The following is a 6,862-nucleotide window of genomic DNA, read 5'->3' on the forward strand; positions in this document are numbered from 1 at the left end:
AGAGAGCAAGATAAGACAAAACATGCATGACTATTTTGTTGTGCCAATAAACCCCTAAAAATACGAGAAGCACTACAAGAAAATTGATTTTTAATGACGAAAACTTAATGAGGGTATGGAAAAATGGTCATTAAAATCATAATTGTTGAAGTTTTTATGAGGATAAAAATAAGCATGATTAAAAAGTTAAATTATTAGTGACGAATTTTTAATTTCGTAACTATAGATAACGAATCCCGTCATTATGTGAATACAAAATAAATCCCCTCATAATTGAGTATTATTTTTAGGCGCCAAATTTTTCACCAAATTTTTCAACAAATAAAATTTTTGTTAATATTATATTATATTATATTATATTATATTAAAAACATATATAACACAATATGCTTGTACATTATCTATAGTTATGATTATATAACACAAACATATATATGTTTTGCAAACATGTATATTTGTAAAATAAATTAACTATGCTTGTGTTAATTTGTAACACATTATATATTTGTGACACAAACATATATAATACATTATATTATATATTCGTAACTATATATGCTTGTGTTAATTTGTTTTCCACCAAATTTTTAAAAACTATTAAAAAATATTATTTTTTCCAAGTTAATTCGTGTTTTAATTGTGACGCTTTTTTGTTTTTTGCCCTAGGTGGCCGGGTTCGTGCGTCTCTTCTCCTGTTCGTGCATCTCTTCTCCTCTGCACAGCGGGCGAGCGACACGCAACGACGCACCTCTCCGCAAGTCAAAACAACGCCTTCATTCCTTCTCTCAACAGCACACTTCCTTCTCCTCTCAGTAACGGCGCAACCCTTGCTCGTCTCCTTCCCTTTCCTTGCTCATCTCCTTCCCTCTCAGCAACAACCAAGGAAGCTCAATCAAAGCTAAGCCTAAGCCTATTTTTTTCCCGTTCCACAAAAAAAAAACACTTTCATCTGGAAGCATTAGCAATGCGAACAGCTTTGAACTATGCTGGCTTAAATCCTAATGCTTACTGTTCAGTTATATCAATAAAACAATCTGACAACTAAGACTCGTGACCATAAGAAAGGAAGAAGTGAATTAAGAACAATCATACTAGTTTAATTGTTTCATTTGTATCACCTTTGAACTTTAAATGGTATCTTCAATTTCTGATGCTACACACTTTGTTACGGATATGTTACAGAACATGCTGGAAGCATTAGCAATGTTAACACTTTCTAATTTAATTGCTTCATTTGTATCACCTATTGTTCCCACTATTAGTTTGTTTAACATGCATATTTGTTAACTATTAGTAATTATTTTGTTATTCATAATTTCTTTTCCAAATTCTTGGAACTTCTAATATTCATTGAAGAATTATCATTTTTTAGCATTACAAAGCATACCTTTATGTTGTGTTGCCTATCAATCTGTTGCAGATTTTTTTTGAGCAAGAATTCATATTTGTAAACGGAAAATGGCACCTAGTAAGGAATGGATGAGTTTTTTCAATGATCGGTTCAATGAAAAATACAAGGTTGGAGTTGGCCAATTTTTGAATTATGCTTTTAAGAAGACAAGTGAAGAGAATAGTATTCGGTGTCCATGTGTCAAGTGTAATAACACTGATTATGGATCTCGTGAAGTAGTTGAAATGCATCTAAATGTGAATGGAATAATGCCAAATTATAGAACTTGGTATCACCATGGTGAAAGGTTTGGTGAGTCTTCATCTGATGACAAAGAATCAGAAGGAAGTGATTGTGATGAAATCATAAGGGATTTATATCCTAACATGGATGGTTTTGATAAAAGTGGATTGGAAATTGGTTCATCAAAGAATAAGAATGGAGAGGAACCGAATGACGAAGCAAAGACATTTTATAGATTGTTGAAGGACTTTGAGCAACCAACTTATCCAGGTTGTGACACCTCAAAATTATCTGTGCTTGTCAAGCTATTACACATTAAGAGTATTGGTCGGTGGAGTAATGAATCATTTGATATGTTGCTACAATTATTGAAACAAATACTCCCAATCGGTTCTAATTTGCCAGAATCCTATTATGATGCAAAATTTTTTTTTAAAGATCTTGGTCTCTCTTATCAAAAAATAGATATGTGTATCAATGATTGTATGCTGTATTGGAAGGAAGAAGAGGAGTCTAACATGTGCAAAATATATGGTGCTTCTAGATGCAAAGCCAATAGTCATACTCGAGAAACCAAAGTTCGAGACAACGGGAAGAAATTAGCAGTGAAGACCATGGGTTACTTTCCTTTAAAGCCAAGGCTTCAAAGGTTATTCATGTCTAAAAATACTACTTCTTTTATGAGATGATATCATGAAAAAAGAGTGGATGATGGAGTGATGAGACATCCAGCTGATTCTGTGACATGGAAGTCATTTGATGATCTGCATAAAGATTTTTCCATTGAACCTCGAAATGTATGACTTGGTCTTGCTAGTGATGGTTTCCAACCATTTACTCATTCAAAAAATTCATACAACATTTGGTCAGTAATACTCATTCCATACAATTTGCCTCCATGGATATGCATAAAAGAATCTAATTTTATTCTTTCAAGTCTCATACCAGGTCCTGAGGGTCGAGGAAATGCTATCGATGTCTATCTTAAACCTTTGATAAAAGAGTTGAAGGAGTTGTGGGAACTAGGCGTCGAAACATTTGATGCTTCAACTCGCCAAAATTTTAAATTGCACGCATCTTTATTGTGAACAATTAATGATTTTTCTGCATACGGTAATCTATCTGGCTGGAGTACCAAAGGTAAGATGGCATGTCCTTGTTGTAACAAAGACACTTGTTCTATGAGGTTAGCTAATAGTAAAAAGCAATGTTATATGGGTCATCGACGTTATCTTCATAGCAACCACAAATGGAGAAAAAAATAAAAGTTTGTTTGATGGAACTAAAGAGGTAAGACAACCGTCAGTTTCACTTTCAGGTGGTGATGTGCTTGCTCAAGTGAATGACCTTGAAGGAATCATCTTGACTAAAGATGTTAAAAGAAAGGTGAAAATATCACATGAAAAAAGAGGTGATAATTCAAATAAGAAAAGTATTTTCTTTGAACTTCCGTATTGGAGTTCTCTTTTGTTAGGACGCAATCTAGATGTGATGCACATTGAAAATTTCAAACAATGATCAATTAAGAAATTATATAGTACATGATAATTTGAAGCAACTATCAATTGTCATCACCATTTATCGTTCTCAAATATTTTTGTACTCAAAGAACTCATATTTTGGAACAAATTGCAATTTTGTATATTTTGGAACTCATGCTTATATAAAATATTTTATTAACAACAATTCTATTTATTAGTAATGTCATCTATGATAAATTGATACAAAATTGTTTTAAAATTGATCACGATTAAAATTTTTTTTTAATGAGGGTAATTAATGATTTAATGAGGGGTAATTTTATTATTAGATCGATTTTTAATGAGGGGTAAATGATAATATAATGAGAAGATATAATATCATTAAAATATTATTTAATGAGAAGTAAATAGTAGTATAATGACATTTTTTTGTCATTACAATTAATTTTAATGATGGTATAATCTCATCACTAAAAATATTACAACAATAATGACAGGACGACTTTACTGTCATTAATTACCTTTACCTAGGAGGGCAGTAATGAAGGTCCATGACGGATAAATTCCCATCATTATAAGTATTTGATGATGGGTTTTAAACATTTAATGACGACATTTTTTGTCACTATAGATCTACTTTCTTGTAGTGAAGAGGAAAAAAGATATGACGGTTGATAGCTGCTTGATCTTATTGCTGGAAGAGGGCAACAACAACTGGTGTTGCATTTCTTGGTTGTTAGAGAAGAGAAAGGAGAAGAATAAAGCTCTTGTGCTTCAGAAGAGGAGAGGAAAAAATTGTAAGTTTACTAATGTTGGAGAAAAGAAGGAGAAGAAGCAAATGAGGAAGAAAAAAAATAAAAAAGAGGAATGGGTGAAGGGGTGGCATACGTTACAACGGGGATGTAATATGCATAGGGAGAAGAGGAAGAGAAAAAAAAATGAAAGGTTTCGTCAAAAATATCCTAATTCTTTTTAAATCATTCAAACTTGTTTAAACATGAAATTTGGTTCGGTTATAACTCAATTTCAAATCAATTCTGATGATTTTAACCAATATAATTCTTATCTCCATATCTTCCCGTTGGATTTGGCTCAAACTTGATTTAATTTTAATTTAGCTTCCTTACTTTATGTCCTACGATTTAGTTCATCCGTTTATTATTATATACTTTATTTTTAAAATTCAATACTTAACATTTCAAATCATGATATTTTCTCATAGAAGTTGTACCAATGGATAACTTAGGTCATGAACTTTCCAAATATATGATCAATTTCAATTTTCAACACTAAATGATGATGAATCAACTACTCAAAGTGGCGATGAGGATTTTCAAATATATATTATTTTTAATAAAATGTGAAAGGGGGCAGTCGCACCTCCTCTCCTTAAGGTGGCTACGCCTCTGCTCGGATATATGCCTTGAAATCAATTTGAGTTATGGCGTCAAAGACTTAGGGCAAGTTTGATATATTCATATTCGTTGCAATTAATATACATGCTCATTTTCTTTTCATTTTAAGATTTCTTTAACTAATTTTCTTTTAAATCCGGGTTTTGCTTTGGTTTTTCCTAGCATGTTAATATTGTTAATTATATTTTGCATCTATTAAGCAAATGGAAATTTGTTTCTAGGCAGAATTATTTCCGTCTAATTCTCAACAAACACGCACAGGCTGAGAGAGAAGTTAGTTAAAACGGGACAATGCAAATTTACTTCAATTGTGAAACGGTGACATGATAAGCAATTAGTATTTGAGTATTTGTAAAAATGGATGTTTAAGTGTGGCTAGGACAAAGTTCTTCTTCAAGGATCATTGGGGTTTAACGTACTCGGGGACTTGGGATTCTATGGATTAGCTTAAGTGTAGATTAGATTAAGAGTAAAACCTTCATTTTTTTAATCAATTTTATATAAAAGATGAAATTTGTCATCATGACAAATTAAAAAATTGAAAACAACTATCACATAAAAAAAGATAATTCCTCAGTATTTATCGAGATTTGATGCTTGTTAAATTTTCTAAATCTATTGTATAATAACTACTATCTTGGAGACTTTATTTTAAAGCTAATTTTGATGGTATAAATCCTATTATATATGGTATGTTGGTTACTTATTTTTTTCCTCAAAAGGTTAAAATAATATTCTGTTTTTTTAAAGCTTAAAATAATATTATGTTTCACTCAATTTTCAATTTCTCCTTAAGTCTATGGAGGGGATAATTTTAAATTTTCTTCACCGTACACTTTCAAAAGAATCTATCTTTTACTTCTATTAGAGTTGTGCTATCCTCTTGTAAAAAAAAAATTCTTTCAATTATTTGTACTATCCTCCTAAAAAAAATTCTTTATATATCTTTTAATCATAATTGATTATAAATTGACTTATAATTTATTTACATAATCTAGAAACGAATTATGAAAAAAGTCTAGAGTAAATGTAATCATTTTTACTATAATCATACTATTCTTATGTGTTAAATAATTTCTCTCACCAACTAAAAGTTTGAACACTCCTCTCAAATAACACACAACACAAGTAAAAATGGAAAAATTATTAAAAATTTAATATACCTTATTCAAATATATTAAATCATATATATTTAATAATATATAAAAAATTTTAATATGATATTATACTTTATTAAATTTTTCGGTATGATTTAGTATTTCAGGACCATCTATATTGTATCAACATTAAAATTTTAATAGAAATGATATAAAATTTATATTATACTAAAAATTTAATATATTAAAATTTTAGTATATATACCATCTCTCTATATACTAAAAATTTTAATATATATATATATATATATATATATATATATATATATATTTGCTACTAACACTTAAGTCATATTTGCTACTTATGATTGGTAAGCTTGGTATTTTGGAAGATTTTTAATAACTTCTTATTTTTAAAGTCCCTCCTAATTCTGCCTTGTCTTTCTTTGTGCCGCAAAAAAAGTGTATTTTATTTTATTTTATTTATATTATAAATCTATGTCGGTGCATATTTAATAGAATATTGTTAACAACACTTTATTTATTTGAATAAAAAAATCATAATTGTAACAAAAAAGGACTTGCTCCGCAAACTTGCTCCAACCAGAGTTGAGTATTCAGTTAAACAAATGGAATGGAATTAATAAAATTAATTGAAATCGAATAAATAAAAAAAATTTAAATTATCCAAATCCATCTAATTTTTAATAAAAATTAAACTTAGATTAAATTAATTGATAAAAAATCGATTATAATTCGATTGAAAATATAATTAATCAAATTAATTGAAATTAAAAAATTTTAATATGAGAGATTTATCAATTTAATTTTTTTATTATTTTATTTAACTGAATAAGAATTTTTTAAATTGAAATTAAATTAATTCGAATAAATCAATTTTTTTAAAAAAATAAAATACTGAAATAAATTCATTAAATTTTTTTTAAAAAAAATTAAAATACTGAAATAAATTTGTTCATTTGTTTGGTTTAATGGAATATTAACTCATCCCTATCCACATAGTTATAGATTGTGTCGCCACCTCCTTCAATGGAACTTGAGCCGCTCCCTAGCAAGCTTCAAATGTTGTAGTTTCGCCCTCAGTCTGATAACGGTCAAGATTATTGCCCAGTCACATCAGAAGTGGATGGAGTTGCAGAGAAAAGCAGTAGCACGATGGAAGAAGCTAGCAGTTAAGGTAAATGAAGCGGCAGAGAAATCTGCCAAATGAGTAGT

This window comes from Zingiber officinale, chromosome 6A (genome assembly GCF_018446385.1).
Source record: "Zingiber officinale cultivar Zhangliang chromosome 6A, Zo_v1.1, whole genome shotgun sequence".
Classification (NCBI taxonomy): Eukaryota; Viridiplantae; Streptophyta; class Magnoliopsida; order Zingiberales; family Zingiberaceae; genus Zingiber; species Zingiber officinale.